This window comes from Miscanthus floridulus, chromosome 15, assembly GCF_019320115.1.
Source record: "Miscanthus floridulus cultivar M001 chromosome 15, ASM1932011v1, whole genome shotgun sequence".
Classification (NCBI taxonomy): domain Eukaryota; kingdom Viridiplantae; phylum Streptophyta; class Magnoliopsida; order Poales; family Poaceae; genus Miscanthus; species Miscanthus floridulus.
The window spans coordinates 19446495-19463853 of NC_089594.1; the positions used below are offsets into that span (position 1 = coordinate 19446495).

Consider the following 17359-nt stretch of genomic DNA (forward strand, 5'->3'; position numbering starts at 1 on the left):
TTCCTCAGCAGCAGTGAGGTGAGGCTGCTAGCGAAACAAAGATAGAGGGATGGGAGCATGAATGTCTGATGGTTGTAGTGGAATCATGGCTCATCCCAGAATAGATAGAGAGAATGTGTTACGAAATGAAAAGAAAAAATAACATGATATGAAAACAAGCAAACACACAATCAAATACGAAGACAACAATACTGGTTCTTATAGTTCCTTGGGCAAGTAGCAATAGCACCAATAATAAAGGGGGATGAAGGCAGCCAAAGCCGAAATAATAAAGGCGAATCTTATGCTCAAGCCGCAAGGGAAAGCAGAAGCTCTGGTAAACTGACACTAAACTGATTACAATATTAAAGAATCAGCGAATACAGATGCAGACACAATCAAAGCCAGACAATGGAAGTCACGTATCATCTTTCTGCAGATGGAGAAAATCAAATAGCGATATCACACAGAGAAGAGAAGTAAAAAGCATGCAAGTGACTACGAGCTAGGTCCACTATTGATATGCCTTGAGGAAGGAAGTGGTGAGACCCAGGGACAGATCGAAGTCGAAGTAAGTGCAAAGAAAAGGGAAGTCCAGGAACTATTTATGCCATAGAAACACACATCTGCTAGTGGGTACTACCAATAGGGGAATCCAAAAGGCTAAGATGGATCATGAACACGAAAATAGCATGCACGGGAGTCAAAGTGTGCGCAGCAAATCAACTAATAAAGAGTACCCTTTGCCGTCTATGTTCGAAAGGATAAAGCAGGCAAGATAAATATAAGTACAGGAGAGGAAATAGGAATGAATTAAAGAAGGGAACACGAGCCGGCACGCAGGAACCTTCATCAAGCTGCTTAGCTTAGTTAAGGGTAACGAGCAATGGAATTCGATGCCTCACGGGATCTTGACTAACCGCGACAAGAACATAATCAGCTATTTCACCTTGCGAGTGAGGAAGACAATGTTTGAGCTCCCTGTCCGATTGATTTATCAGGGAAATGAGTAGTACATAGCCTTCTCCGATGGCCGGAATTTAAGCTATTGTCAACGAGAGGTTAAAGAATATTCCCGCAAGTCGGGATAAGAAAAGATCAGAAAACGGTTCGGTTGTGAATCTGGGTCAAGAAATGGGGGTTATGCGCCAGCCTATCAAGCAAGCTGAATAGGCGCGCCTGGATGATCAATTCCTTGGTTTTTTCTTACCTGACCGAGAGACGGGGCCGATAGAGCATATTCCAGACAAGTTGGTTCGATTCGTAGTTCACTTTCTATAAGATAACAAAACAGCAGACCCGCCCCATGCTTTTCTTTACGCTGACCCAGCATTCCCCTTTGCATTTCTTTCAGGCACAAAGGGATTCGTTTTTATGAGAAGCGAGTTGTTCTAGGCTGGGCCGATCCCTACCCGTTTTGATCTGACAGCGGACGAACAGAGAAACGTGGGTCTTTTTCTCGCATTTTAGCGATCAATACCGAATCCTCATCTATGCAATTATTGTACTTATTTGATGAAAGACAAAGAAAGAGATCAGGTGATCGAAGAAAAGGATGGGTTAAGTTATTCACCAGCTTCCCCTTCCTTTTCTCCGATCAATGGTGGTGCTGAATCTATTTCACTTTTCCAGCGGGAATTCAAGTTCCTCTGTTAACGCGCCCCACTTATATAAGTGCTTGCTGATGAAAGTTGGCATGAAAGTGCTAACTAACCTTACCTTATTTCTAGGAGCAAGTGGAATATCTGACCTGATTATAAGCTCTATTAATTTCTATGCTTTGCGATAAGCTTTCATATTACTACAAAGAAGGTTTTCCATGAGATTCATAGTTGATTGATTTACGGGTCAATAAACATATTAAATAAAGCGAAGTAGATAAGTATGAGGGAAGAAGTATTTGATTAAATACCTATCCAGATGCCTTTCTTTTGATACCTAATACACCGGTGCTTCTACCTATACAGGCAAACAAACCCATCCCTTGCTTGACGAGCAGCTCTTTCTATTCGCTTGACAAAGCCGCTGCTGCTCTTTCTTAATGCCTCACTGCCTGACCTTAGAGAAGACGAATTAGACTGCCTGATAGACTAATACTTCCTTTTCTTACCCCGCCAAAAAGCTATATATTTAAAATAAGAGCACATCGACTAGGGCCCAACTATTGCTTTTTTTACTAATAGTTAGCAGGTGTCCTCGTAACTAATCGTATTCCGTTTAACTATTAGTAGATGACCTTCCCTTCTATCAATGTGATAGGAAATCCTACTACCATCGGCAAATCATAGGAGCTAATCCTCACCTGGGGGCGGGGCCCGTGGAATAGGCGTACATGGAATTCTGGGCCTGCCCCTACTGGTAATTCACCGTCCCGCTCTTATGGGCAGACAGAAAGTTCGGATTCGAAAACAGCCTCCTCAAGTGGAGTGCCCTCGGCGGCTAGGACACACGTTGGGTACTATTTGTGGAAAGTGATGCTTGGGATGAGCAAGTGCATTTGTTGGCTTTCGAGCTGTAGCGGCTGCGGGGCGGGAGAGTTGGTTATTCAATTGATCCTCTGATGTTGGCCCTTCTGCATCATCCAGCAAGGCTCGGAAGTCTGAGCTATTAAGGTGCGGTTGACGGATATTCGTTTCTTAGCGGGGCTCTTCGTTCGCTTAGTGGGGCTCTTCGTTCACTTAGCGGTACTCTTCGTTTTGTTAACAGGTCTTTTTATTTTACCAAGTCAAAAATACCAAACTCTGGAGATGAATTGTTTTTTTACTTGGCATATAATTTTAGGAGTTGGCAAATCACAAGATTTGCCAAATAAAATTTGACAAACTCTTGGAGATGCTCTAATTAACTAAAGTTTAACTTATAAAGATCCAAACAAGTGGGTATACTCGTATAACCCAGGTTTCGGAGATGCCCCTCACCCATCCGCAACCCGTCGGTTCCTTCCCCATCCTTTCTTCCGCATCCGCATCCGCGCCGCATCGCTCGCACCCTGCCATGCTTCCCCTACGCCGCGGCCGTAGCGGCCTCGGCCGCGCCCGTGGCCAGCCTGCTTCGCCGCGGTCGTAGCGGCCCCGGCTGCGCCCGTGGGCGGCCCTGCCTCCGCCAAGTTCCCCTCTGACTCGACGCCGGCGGCGAGCAGCCTGCACCGGCCCCCAAGTGGGATGGCGTGCTCCGCCTCGTGGCCGCGACGAGGTACCCCTTCTCAGCAAGACCTAATTTTTTTTCTTCTGTACTTGGCCATCGCGCTTGGGTCGATGGATCAGCAAACAATGATTCGATTTTTCTGTACTTGGATGGAACAGCAAACAATGATTTGTTTTCTGTCAGGTTGATCTGTCTTTTTTTTTTCAGCTTCTCCTATAATTCGTCTTTGTTTTTAGTTAGAATAGTATTTTTCTACGACAACAACTCAGCCAGGTTTTTCAGCGAAGGGAACGGGCCAATGGGTCCAGAGGCGAGATTTGATTTTTTTTCTCAGACCGATTCGGTGGTACCTCCGGTCAATTATTTGAATGAACTACTTGTACTTCTGGAACGAACGTTATTTTAATTGAGACTTATTTGTTGTCCACAATATTTTAATACAAAAAATTTATAATCAACTTCGGTGAGCGCGCACACAAATCGAAAAAAAAACGGCGAGCAAGCAACACAGCGTGAGGTGGACGAACGTACATGCGTGGTTAGTTGAACTGCCAGGGGTATAAATGAGTTTGGGCTAAAGTCCTCTTTGACACGGCTCATCTAAAACGGTTTCGGTGAACCCAGAAAAATTTATTTTAACCTGGCTTACAAAACGACTTCACGCTACGGTGCCTCGATTTACGCAAAATGGATAAAGCCAACGTCAATATAAGCCGTGCCAAAGAGGCTCTAAAATGGTAGTGCCTATTACCCTAAGGATCAAACAGGGCTGAACTAATTACTAGTTAACTAAATACTAGTCAGCTAATAGTCCTAATTCTTCCAAACATAATCTAAGACTACATCTAATCCCGGGTAGTTAATGAGCGTATATTGAAGATTATATGTGAAACCTAGGGGGCACAAGCCCCCTTCCCTCTGCCCGAGGCACAGAGGGAGCAGTCCTCAACATGGGCTGCTTGGATTTGAATGAACATGATGGTCCTTGGAAGCCAGATGGTGAGCCCAGCGGTGGCCCTCTCTGTCTTCGGTTTATTTAGAGATCGACCAAAACCAATGCCATGTATAAAAGCACATCTAAATTCATAAAGAGATTGAGTATTTTTCTCAAATTAAAAGTGATGGGATAGAGAAAGGTTGTACATCTACATGCATGCATGCGCGTGTCGTGGGGTTTTGGACGGAGGAGATTGCCACGCACCACATCCCACACGCCCCCCGTGGGCCAGTGGGCCTAGCGCCTGCCGGGCCACATCACCGTCATGCGAGCACGGCAGCACCCAGCGCCGAAGCCAGCGGCGCCACGACCCTGGTCATGCGCCCGGCCCACGCCTCCCTGCGCGCGCTGCACGATCCCCTCCAAAGCCCAAAAAGGGATAAAAGAAACCCGGTTTTAAAAAATGTTTGAAATGGGACAAAAGTAGTACAATTAGTATACAACTCGTAGCAAGAGAAGAGGAAATAACCGTAATCTTAAGGAAACCAATTTTCCTTTTATACTATTGTGGTAGCTCCTTAGAACATGGTGACATGGCACGTACTACGCCAAGAACCAATAGTGTTGTGTTTTTGGGCTGTGCTGTGTCAGGAAAAAGAAACCGGTAAAGAGACCGTTCGACTTACCTTATATTCGGTTTGTTATTTTAGCTGGAACAGTATTTTTTTTTCTCACAACAATTTAGTCAGAACAGTGTTTTTCAGCCAGTTTCAGCCAAGATTCAGCAAGCCGAACAGGACCAAAGTCTGCCACAATGTAAGAAAATATCGATGACGAAATAAGAGAGCGTTTGAGCCTCGGGTCATCATATTGCAGGCCGCCAACTTCAAAATTTTCTAGCATGGGCCCGTTCGCTTCGCTGAAAAAAATAAACTGAAACACTATTCCGACTGATTTATTGTGAGAGAAAAATACTGTTGTGATTAAAAACATAAGCCGAAAAGTACAGATTATAAGACACGCCAACAGGACCGTTAAGAAAAGTAGATGACTCGATGGTTGCCTGTTAAAAAAAGAGTTAAGAACCGGCTGGTGGTCACTCAATCACGGGTACGAATGAGTGGTGGTTCTCTAACGAGCTTGACCCACCCTCGATGATGAGCATTGTGCGGCATGAGGAGTTCCATGCATCGGGGCAGTGGAATTCCTCAATGCCGCACCATGGTGGCCGAGACCATGTTACTGTGGCCCCCGCCCGCGCCATGGTGGCCGAGACCGCTGCGCCGTGCGCTCGCGCCAGGCTGTACTCATGTGTGTCAAGCAACAGGTACGATGGTTTCTTCTGGCGGTCACAGTAGACTGCAGGGAGCGCGACGATGGGGGCTCCATTGGGCTGGCCAGCCGGTGGAGCAAGACTGCGACGAAGCCCATCTAGCAGCCGTCGACTATCAACCGCAGGTGTAAGCTCCCCCAAGGTTCGTCTTTGCCACTGCTGCTCCTTTGCTTCTACCGCTCTGGCCTATGAAATGATTGCTTGCAAGTGTTTGATAAAATGCCAATGATGACTCTGGAACCAAATTCAGTGTGATCTTGGCAATTTGAGTTCACTCACACTGGCTTTAGAGTTTAGAATAGCAGCAATATTTGTTTGCTTGCCCACTGAATCGACAATTGGTTTGCTTCTTTGCTCATAAGCCAATGCCTTAATATGCAAAACAATTTGTTACTCCGTGGGTTAGTTCTCAAGTTTTCAGACATGCTAGCCTTCATTTAAATGGATTGTTTCCCATTAAACTTTTTACTCTATATTTTCTCAAATCCCAGGATTGTATTATTAGAAGGATTATAATGAACAGCAGACATGTTCCACACAGGATGCATGCACCTGCATATCAGATTTTAGGGGGAAAAAATATTCCGAGAGAACTTCATCAAATGACACACTACTTACAGAGAAGATGACTTGCAGCAGCAATAATCTTTGTTGAATAGTGTTGCTTCAGTGAACAGCTAGCCTTCGAGGCATTTCGTCAAGCAACTGTGAATAGACAAACATAAATGGTTTGTATTGGCCTGATCAATTTACTGTTTCTTCGTATTCCTAGATATTAGCGTGTTTTCAGTAAATTTTATATTCCATACCTGTTGCCTTGGAGGATATAATTTATAATGTATCAGTTTACCCAATTATGAAAACCTTCCGTTGCCAAAGAATGTGAATTCAAATTTCATAGTAAATACATGCATTCTTTGAGGAGTATTTCTGTTAGCGCCCTTATTGTCAAAATAGCTTGTACAGTTGAGTTCTTACATACACCACACGAAATGTGGCTTTGCAAGTTCTAAACACGGAGATAACTGCTGGTTATACTAGCCGAATCTAGAATAGGTGCTCCAAGGAGGGCACCTATTATAAAGGAGCGAAGCGACTGCCTATTATACTAGCAATCACTGATAACCCATGGATAGCCATTGATCGGATTCGGGCGGTGAAGCGTCACAGCTGGTGGCTGAAATTGAGCATGGGGTATTGCTTGCAGGTGGGAGCACATGGGAGGCGTCGACGGCGGCAAAAGGCACTCGTGCGACTGGAGCAATGTCTGCATGCCGTGCGCCAGTGGACCAAAGGCAGCGGGGCCGGACGGACGTCGCACGCATGGAGGAGGCACACTGTTGTCTCTCCACCACCACCGCTGGGCCGCAGCAACATGCTGCTGGTTAGCCACATCACACAGGGATGCACCAACAGGCCTGGGCCACAGCTACAAGCAAAGCCAGTGATCAAATCGGGAGTGTAAGTACGGGAGTGTAAGTACTTTCACGCTTACATGAATCTAAAAAATCGAACCTTGGTGTTGGCTAGAAAGATAGGAGATGTATCTTCCTGATTGGAATCCATGAGTATAGTTGATTTTGCTTAGCTGACAAAATGCTTCTTCCCTTAGGCCCCGTTTGGCACGGCTCGCACCGGCTTCAGCTCATCCGACGAAAACACTGTAGCAGCAAGACATCAATCATCTCATAGCTTCGGACAATATCGTAAAGCTACTAAAAACTGTAACCGTGCCTTCACATCAAACATTGTCCAGATAAATGGATTACAATGAAAGAAATGGATATCGGAGATTTCTTTCTGCCAATATAAAACATTATCTTAGCTGCATCACAGAAAGGTCTATAAAGTAGAGTTTGTGAGCCTGCGACGCCGCGCACTCCGTGACTGTGTTAAATTCATAAACTTTGTTTTTTGGATTAAATGTCACTTTAACGTTGGTATTTAATTTTTACAGTATTGTTATCTTATCGTGCAATCCGTGTATTTTTAGTATAAATTATTAGTTATCTCGTAGCAACGCACGGGCACGCTACCTAGGTCACTTTCACGCAAGAGCGACGAGCAGGGAGGAGACCAAGGCAGATGGAACACGTGAGCGTGAAACCAAATGAAAGGAGAAAAAAGTTGTTCCTTTTGCAAATGCAAAGAGGGGAAGTAATTAAATGTAGGCAGATTTGACAAGGTTCTCAGAAATGCAAAGAGGTTCCTTTTGTCTTAATTCTCTTTCCTTCTGTGTTAATTCTCTTTTCTTTTGCTCGTTGCCATGTATGCTGGTGCATGCAAACATGCAATGTGTATATGGATAGCACAATAATTTTCTACTTTCTATTTTGCCGTGATTCCTCTATCACATGACAGGCAATATTCAATCAAGGAGATGTCGTGGGATCACAGGCATGGGCAGACGGATGAACCAAAATAAATGTCGCACCAAAAAATATCCACACTAAAAAAGCTATCCCTTTTACAAATGCAAAGAGGGGAAGTAATTAAATGTAGGCAGATTTAGCAAGGTTCTCAGAAATGCAAAGAGGTTACTTTTGTCTTAATTCTCTTTTCTTCTGTGTTAATTCTCTTTCCTTTTGCTCGTTACCGTGTATGCTGGTGCATGCAAACATGCAATATGAATATGGATAGCACAATAATTTTTTACTTTCTATTTTGCCGTGATTCCTCTATCACATGACAGGTAATATTTAATCAAGGAGATGTCGTGGGATCGTAGGCGTGGGCAGACGGACGAACCAAAACAAATGTCGCACAAAAAAAATATCCACACTTTGTTCTTTTTAGTTGTAGGAGATAAAATCTCAGTCCAATTCCTGCAATTCATACTTGGTTTAGTACTATGGTTTGATTTGTAATGACCTTCAAAGTGGGCACTGCTGAAATGTCTACATAATGTTTAACCTATTTTCAAGTTGCAGAACTCAATACCTCAATACTATGACATTGATTGTATACTGCATTCCGGCTTAGTTTAATCAAGTTTATAGACCATTTACTAATTTAATACATTTGAGGGGCAAAGTATATTAAGTATTGACTGAAAGTTCTAACTGGAAATTCCAACGCTGCTGGCCAACAACTCCTTGCTTCTCTAAATTATTTATCGAATTCATCAGCTCCAGTTTGGGTTCAGTTTGATATAGTTCATTCTTTTGTTGTCAGTAACAACACAACTTTACCTTTATTGGTGATTCTCTCCACTATCAAGTGCTGGGAACATACATGGAAGACTATTTTTTACGCTTACTTTATTATCAAAAGATTTGTGCTATCAGTTCATATGGCAAGCCTTCCTATATTTTACACAGCTTCAAGCTAAGTTAATGCCTTCTCTGTTTAGATTTGTATGTTTTGCTTTGGTATTCTTATGCACATGCTAAGCTTGCACCTTATGGCTTGAGTACTAAAAAATTCATATATGGTACAGTCTTGAGACGTGGGTCCTCCTTTTTTTTTGTAGCTTTGTTAAAATCAGACAGAATTCTGTTTTTCCCTATGACCATCACTGCCACCAAAAAAATTGTGTGTAACATCTCGTTTTTCAATTTTGAACTATCATAATTGATACCTCAGTTTCATCTTTACACAAAATCACCCAACCAACTTTGTCGTTTTCACTTTTCACTAATATTTTTTCAGCTCTAAATATTCAGATCTCATTCAATTTTATTCTTCGATACAAACTATATGAACATGCACATATACTGGGTGGCTTCTGAAAAGTTTTCTGGATTTCCTGGACAATATGCTCCCAACCATCTAGACTTCAGGTGCCCTTATTGTGCTACTTGAATATAGCCTTTGGGTTGCATAAGATAACTTCTCAAAAAGTCATCACGACCCACCCCCGCGTCGTCTCTGAGGTGACTCGGGGGGCCTCCCGCCGCCACCCCCTAGGGGCCCCTCGGGGCCAGCCCTCCGGCCGCCATCGTCGCTCCCTCCGACTTACGGTGGCGGCGGCCCGCGGTGGCGTTGCTCAACAAGGCAGCAACCGCAGTCTCCTCTCACCTCGCTCCCTCTTTCCCTCTCCCTTCGCCCTCCCCGAGCTTCCCCTCAGTCGGTGGCGTTTCTTGGCGTCGATCTGCCGGCGTCTGTGGAGGTGACCGGTGTGGAGGGCCAGTGGCAGTACCCTCGTGCTAGTGGCCGGTTTGGCGCCCGGCCTGGCTAGCCCCGCGCTGCCAGCGGGCGGCCTGGAAGGCCAGCGACCGCGTCCCCTGCCAGATGGCGGCGGGATCAGGCAGATCCGGCAGGCGCGCGCGCCCCCTGGCTTGTGGTGGCTGGATCTGGCATCAACGACCACCCCCTGGGCGGAGGTGGCTGGATCCACCAGTCGCGCCTGCCCCTTAGCCGATGGTGGCTGGATCCGGCGGCCATGCCCGTCCTCTAGCCGGTTGCGGTGGAATCCGGCGCCCATGTCTCACGTGCTGTCCGCGGCCACCGAGGCAGCGGTGGCTGGCCTTCCGTGCATGGCCTGGGCCTAGGGTGAGGCGACCGGGACCTGTTGGTGGCCGACCGACTTGCTCCTGGACCAGCAGCTGGTGGGGGTCGGTTGGCTCGAGCCCTCGGTTGCCGATGGCCAAATCTGTGGCCCTGGCCATCCTTGGATGCATGGAGTTCTAGGCAAAAGCTCAGCTCGGCTTTAGCCGAGCGGACGATGGTGACTGTTGGTGTTTCGAGTTGCCACCGACTAGTAAATTTCTAATATTGTGTGTCTAGCTCGGATGGTGTGCTTAGAGGACACAAGGTTTATACTAGTTCGGGCAAAATGTCCCTACGTCCAGTTCGTTGCTGCTGCTCGTATTACTAGCACTGAAAGTTTATAGTAGGGGTTACAAATGGGCGGGACAGGTCCCAAGTCTCTGGTGGAAGAAGTGAACGGGTGCCGAGAGCTCGGTTGCTTCTCGGTTGTGTGCTTGTGTGTTCTGATCTATTCGGGGTTCGATGGGTTTGAGTTCCCTTCATGGGACGCCCTGCTTTCCCTTTTATAGGCCAAGGGAAAGCATGGTTACAGCAGAGGAAAAAGAGGAGAATGAGGAGAAGAAGTCCTCCAGGATCGTCGGGTCCTTCTTTTCCTTCATGTAGGTCCCACCGACCCTGTAGACATCAACAGGGACAGCTCCATGTCACGGCTCTATCCGTCACTGGCGCCATGCGCAGGCGTCGTCTCCCGGTCATGATGCTCCACTCCGTCCTGGTGGACATCGTGGTGAACTGACATGCCTGTCAGTGTTCATACGAAGGTTAGGCAGAATAGCATCAGTACGCCCAACGCTGTTCCTGATGTGAATCCCCTGGTATGGCCCATCATGGCCACGGGTTATATTGGGGCGTGTCGGTCACTTCCCTGGTGTCGGAGCTTTGACCTAGGCCCATTTGCTTGGACCTGGAGTGGTTGGCGGCGGTATGAGTCTTCATCGGGTGAGACAGATCCTCCAAGGTCGGAGTCGGGCAAGGCAGAGCGCAATCCCAAGGATCGGGCGAGGCAGTGCTAGCCCTCAGAGGTTGGGCAAGGCGGAGCCCATGGCCTTGGTGTCAGGCGAGGTGGAGCCCATACCCAGAGGTCGGGCGAGGCAGAGTCCACGGCCTCAGTGTCGGGCGAGGCAGAGCCCGCCCCAAAGGTCGGGCGAGGCGGAGTCCGTCCTCAGAGGTCGGGTGAGGCGGAGCTCGCAGCCGCGGTGTCGGGTGAGGCAGAGCCCGTCCCCAAAGGTCGGGCGAGGCGGAGCCAGCCCTCAGACGTCAGGCAAGGCGGAGCCAGCCCTTAGAGGTCAGACGAGGCGGAGCCAACCCTCAAAGGCCGAGCGAGGCAGAGCCCGCCTTAGAGGTCGGGTGAGGCGGAGCCCACGGCCTCGGTGGCCGGGGGAGGTAGAGCCAGCCCTTAGATGTCGGGCGAGGCGGAGCCAGCCCTCGGAGGTCGGGTGAGGTGGAGCCCGTGGCCTCGGTGTCAGGCGAGGCAGAGTCCACCCTCGGAGGTCGGGCGAGGCGAAGCCCACCCTCGGAGGTCGGGCGAGGCGAAGCCCGCCCTCAGAGGTCGGGCGAGGTGAAGCCCACCCTCAGAGGCCGGGCGAGGCGGAGCTAGCCCTTAGAGGTTGAGCGAGGCAGAGCCCACCCCCAGAGGTTGGGCGAGGCAGAGCCAGCCCTCAAAGGCCAGGCAAGGTGGAGCCAGCCCTTAGAGGTCGGGCGAGGTAGAGCCCGCGACCTCGGTGTTGGGCGAGGTAGAGCCAGCCCTCAGAGGTCGAGCGAGGTAGGGCCAGCCCTCAGAGGTCGAGCAAGACAGAGTCCGCCCTCAGAGTCCGAGCGAGGCGGAGCTTGCGCACCTGGGGATCGGTTGGAGCTGTAGTCGTGCTCTTGACTGCTTGGATAAATCAACGTTGATGGTTATTAGCTCCTCCTCTTCGGGTACCCTAGTATTGGTCCTCGACAGTAGCCCCCGAGCCTGTGGAGGAGTAGAATACTCCTTAGGAGGCTTTTCCGAGCAAGAGGACTCCGAAGGCCTTGGCCTTCTTTTGTTGCCCATAGCATGACCTGGGGACGATGATTCCCCTTTCCTCGAGCCCCCTCCCATAGCAGGGGCCCGGTCGTGGATCAGTTCATCTTCACAATTGTCTTCCCTCAAGTGTTTTTTCCGATAAAAGTGGAGGGGCCAAGCCATGCCATGATTTTCCTCTAAGGATGAATCATGGCGTCCGGTGAGCTGTTAATGGGCTAGTCTGAGTGGGGCCTTGGCATCCCATTTGCGGGGATCCGGCTTAGTGACCGACGCCAGATTCTCAGCAGTTAATCCATATAGTTCTCTGGTCCGTTCGATCGGGCCCAAGGGCTCTCTTCCTTTCTTTGAGGAAAAACCATGGATCGTACCCATCGAGACTCGATCGTGGGCCAGGATGCCCATGATGCTCGTGTGCCTAGGTATTGGCTGCTAGCGGGACCATCCCATACTTTAAAGGTGCCCGGAGCAGTTGTCAAACCCACTAATGGTCCAACCTTCGAACTCCTAGGCCTAGAAGGGCCGTGGAGGTGTTTTTAGATCCGTATCCCTTTTACTTGTGATGAGTCGTGGCCCGTCCAGAGAGGTGAAATGTCCGGCGAGTTTTCTGAGGGAATGGGCAGAGATTGCGTGCGTATGTCCCGCGGCGAGACATTGTGGTAGATCATTGTAGGTGCGGAGATCTTGGCAGGCGGTTGGTTTCCTCGTATCCGTCGCCCCTATAAAACCAAAAGGTTCGCTCCCTGGGTTCTATACCTTGCATCCTTGCCTCTGCAACCACGACTGCCACCGCCAATCACTTAGGGTTTCCTGTCTCTGCATCCCCACCACCATCGAGCTTACATCCACCCGCCCCCATCACGAATGGATCCGTGGTGCCGCTCTGACATCACCTTCCAGCGCATAGAGGACCTCATCCGTCGTGGTCTTCTCCCACATGGACCTCGGCTGAGGATTGGTTGCTGTTCGGCAAGGAGGATCTATCGTCGCCACCTAACAGCTACGTAGTGTCGTTCATCCACTTCCATGAGCGTGGGTTCATGACCCTCGCCCACAGATTTCTTCGGGGGCTGCTGCACTACTATAAGATCAAGCTGCAGCATCTCAACCCCAACGGGATCCTGCACATGGCGGCGTTTGTCGCCCTTCGCGAGGGATTCTTGGGGATCAGCCCCCACTTCGATCTATGGAGTTACTTCTTTGCTGTCACCCTCCAGAAGAAGAGGGAGAAGAGCTGTAGGAAGAAGCTGCACATGCCAATGGGGTGTGCCGGCATCCAACTTTGGAACAATCGGGTCGGCGATTACCCGTTGATGCGGCTATCAACGTCCAACAAGGGGTGGCACTCATAGTGGTTCTACCTCAAAGAACGACGCCATCGTCCCTCTGCCAAAGTTCACCGAGCACCTGATCCAAGAGGCCCTAGAGTCATGGAGGAAGTGGGCGTCCTGGAGAAGGACAAGAAGAAGATCTAGGACCACATCACCGCCATTCACATCCTGAAGGAGAGCGGCTTGAAGTGGTTGGGAGTCATCAGGGCCTACCACACAAGGAGGGTGGCGCCGTTGATGACGCGCGTGCTCCCACTTTATGCAATGGTGCCCGAGGCATCATTCGATGGAACGGCGCTCGCCAAGGGGAACGACGCTCGCCGAGGGTGCGCTCCCCAACTTCGAGATCGCGCAACGCATCAAGGAGGCAATGGAGCCCTTGCGGGACAACACGGGTGCCCCCTTGATTTCGTCTACCCACTGCTGGGACATCCCCCGATGTGGCCAAAACCAGGCCATGTCATCTTCGTAAGTTTCCCCTTCTCTTGCCTTCTCTTCTATTTATTTCCCGACCCCTTGATACTAACTTTGAGAGGGGCAGGGTCAGCCGAGGGACCTCATCTTCATGGATCACCCGGTGCTATTGCCATGGGATTTGTCCATGAGGGCGGCGAATTGCGCTGAGGGTGGGCGGCTAAGGAAGGCGAAGGAGGACAAGAGCAAGAAGAAGCAGCGGAAGATGCAAGCATGGGAGCGAGAGGAGGACACCAACAACAACGACGACGATGATGATGGAGACGATGATGATGATTTTGGAGACGACGACGAGGTAGTTGACGTCATCGAGTGGGATGACCTGCAGAACCAGGATGTGCTGATAGGTATTGGTTCATCCTTGCAGGAGTCAGAACCCTTCCCATTCCACAGAGGGGAGGGTACGTTCAGGGAGCCGGCGGAGGTGGGATGTGCTATCGGTCTCCCTCAGGAGTCAACTAAGATGCCGGCGATGGTGGGTGGCTCTGCCGTCGCGCCTCAAGAGTCAAAGGGAGCGAGGCCCTTTGCCCAGGAGTAGGGGGTGGGCTCGAAACAACCTCGCCCCGATGAGGCAGAGCAAAGGTCAAAGGGTTCACCCCCCAAACGTATCTACTACCCAACGGCGCTGAGGTCAGTTATCTACTCCTCTGTTTTCCCCTATTTTGGTCGGATTTCATTGTGACTTATGCTTTTCATCTCTTGTAGCATTGGGAAGCAGCGTAATCCTTCGGCGCTGGTGCCGAAGAAGAGCGTCGCCCTTCAAGCGAGGCGACAGCCGTTGGCTGGCGCTGCACCCATTTTGGGTGGGACAGGCGCTAGTGCAACTGCGTCTCTAGCCAGTCAGGCATTGCCCATGGTGGTGTCCGTGCCCTTGGTGGGATGGGCTGACACAGAGGCTCAAGGGGCATCTTCGGAGGTCGTAGAGCAGTCGGCAATGGTCACGATGCTGCTACCGACGACGGGGTGAACGGGGCTACCGATCGCGCTCGTGGCGCCGACCGTGGTAGGTGTGATGCAGCCGGTTGGAACCCCACCGATGTAGGTGGAGGTGGCGGCGGCTATGATAGGCAGGCCATAGCCTAGAGCAACCGTGGCGGCGCTTGAGGCACCGGCGTGACCCGCGCCATCGGTGGCCCACACAACGATGCCTGGCGTGGGCCGAACGGAGAGGGATACAACCAAGGGGTCCTCAGGCATCGTGGTGCTGGGAGAGGGGTTAGCGTCTGTACCGCTGACCCCTTTTGTCTTCGAAGGGAGTGTCCCGGCGAGGACATCGTGGCGAGAGGGGTCGACGACGCTTGGAGCCAGCGGGGAGTCATCCCTGACCCTAACGTCGGTGGGCAATGACTCGCCTGCATGGGGCGAGCCCTTGCTCCAGTGGACAAATCTACAGGATCCGACATCGATGCTCTTCACCCTTAACGCAGCCGCCGAGAGCATGAAGCGGGAGAGCCTCAACATGGGGACCACGCCAGGGGTGCGTTGCGCTACGTTGTCATTTCCTCTAGCCAGGTATTTGTTTGATCCTGTTTCTTGCCCTTTTCTTTCTCTATACATTTTTTGTATTCTGACTGTCGTCTCCCTGTAATCCCTCATAGCTTGTAGTCGGGGGAAGTCTCAGTTCCTTCATGAACAGAAGGAAACCTGGGACCGCCTCGTCGAGGAGGCATGACTACGCAGGGAGGTGACCACTTAGCTTGTTGCCGCCCAGTAGAGGGTGGCCGAGCTGACTCTCCTCGTTGAGGAGGCAGACAGTCTTCGATCGCGGGTGGCCGAGGCCCGTCAGGACGCTGACGAGGCAGGGGAGGTGTTTGAGGCCCTATCGGCGAGGTCACAGAGGATCGACGAGGAGGCCGCCAAGGTCAGGAAGGAGTGGGATGAGCTACTCTAGAGGGACGTCGAGACCCACTAGTGGATCCTTGACCTTCTGGCAGAGGTTGAGATATAAAGGGAGCTAAAGCTAGGGGCTGAGGAGAGGCTCGTGGCTCTGGAGAACAGGGCAAGCCTAGATGCCATGGAGGTCGCTCGGCTACGTAAGGAGCGGGATGAGCTGCTCCAAACCGCGGAGAGGCTCCGCTTGGAATGTGGTGCGGCTCATGAGGAGCATAACTAGGCATTCCGAGAGCGTGACTAGGCCTGCCAAGAGCATGATGTCACGTAGTAGAAGGTCGGCTCCCTCCAGGCCGAGGTTGGAAACACAATGACCCAGAAGCTGGAGGCCGAGAGCGTTTCCATCGGGCTGGCCGTGGACCTCGCCGAGGCGAGGAGGAATCTCCATGCGGAGAGCGATGAGCTTGGTATCCTAAGCGCCGCCCTTGGAGTGGTCTACGACGACCTTGAGGTGGTGCGGTCGGAGGGGACCAGCTCACTCACGACCCGTGCCGTCGAGATCATGGCTTGGGTGCACCAGCTCGAGAGGAATGCCCTTCGCACCGAGGTCAATCAATCCTTCGCGATTGCTCGTTCTCATTATGGGGACAGCATCGACCTAGAGACAATGAGCCATGACTTCGCGCCTAGCTATGAAGTCCACGAGCTGGAGGAGATGGAAGCCACGGGGCTCCCCTTTCGTAGGACCTGGCGGATAGGATCGAAGTCATAGTTCTCTCCCAGAGGGTTAGTTAGTTCAATAGGTCGGTCGATCATTCTTGTAATCAGTGGACAAGTTTTGACCCCTCTATACTATCTAAACAAACTTGCCATTTTGTTTCATTTGATCGAATTTGTTTTCTCTCTTTTTATGTGTGAAAAGGGGTTAATGCGTTCTGACCCTTCCGTTTGTTAAGACCATAGAGTTCGAGGTGTAGGAGGGAAACTCTGATCAGGCTAGTAAGCGGGAGTACTGTAGCCGCTAGGGCATAGGTTTCCTACAGTCCGACCAGCCTTACTCAGTCGTTCATTTCCCCAGACCTTACCACTAGGTTTAACGTGAGGAAGAGGTCGGGTGCGGCGACTATTTTAGAAAGGGTGTATATGTACCCTTATCAGCCCCCGAGTGAGATCCAACCCCTTGTTGTTGCTAGGGTCGGGTGTCACTAAAGATCGAGGAGAGGATAGCGAAATTAGTAGGAGAAAGCGTCTCTTGTTTTCGCATGTACCCCCTCCCTAGGATCTGAGCCATCGTTCTATGACCGCATATTCGGTCTCCTTGTGAGTCCAACTTTCCTCAAGCCCCCACGCGTAGCGGGGGTCCAGTCGAGGGTCGACTCGTCTTTGTGATCGTTACCCCGTCCATGGTTTCTGCAACCGGAGGGGTTGACCTAACGTCACTTGCCTCGATGGATCGAGTGACGCGCTCGGTGAGCTCGCAACTGGCATGTTCGAGTGGAATCTGGGTCCATCGTTCATGATGGGGTCGGCATAGCCCTCATGTGGCATTCCACTACTCCTTAACCCACCTCCCGACAGATGCTCATGTCACTCCGGGGAGCGACTCAGGTGGCCCGCTAGCCTCTCCTTGATGGAGATTCTATGGGCTTGGCTCGAGGTTAGGATTGAACGAGAAGGTCAAGATGACCCTATCTGCTTCTGAGCAGGTCAGGCGAAGGCCGCTGGGGCTCATCTATGTTTTCTCCCCTGGCTCTGGTCGACATGAGGTGGCCTCGAGCCCTTTGTGGGCCAGTCTTCGAACCCCGGTCTGTTAGATTCCCTAGTTAGGGTCGGGC

The 17359-nt window shown here is 50.5% G+C and overlaps 1 long non-coding RNA gene across 1 annotated transcript; it reads left to right on the plus strand.

Annotated features, from left to right (window-relative positions):
• Positions 1 to 2892: 2892 nt before the first annotated feature.
• Positions 2893 to 7272, plus strand: LOC136509243 (uncharacterized). Its single transcript, XR_010772286.1, has 3 exons — positions 2893 to 5535; positions 6601 to 6868; positions 7006 to 7272. It is a non-coding gene; the product is annotated as an uncharacterized lncRNA (long non-coding RNA).
• The last annotated feature ends 10087 nt before the right edge of the window (positions 7273 to 17359 follow it).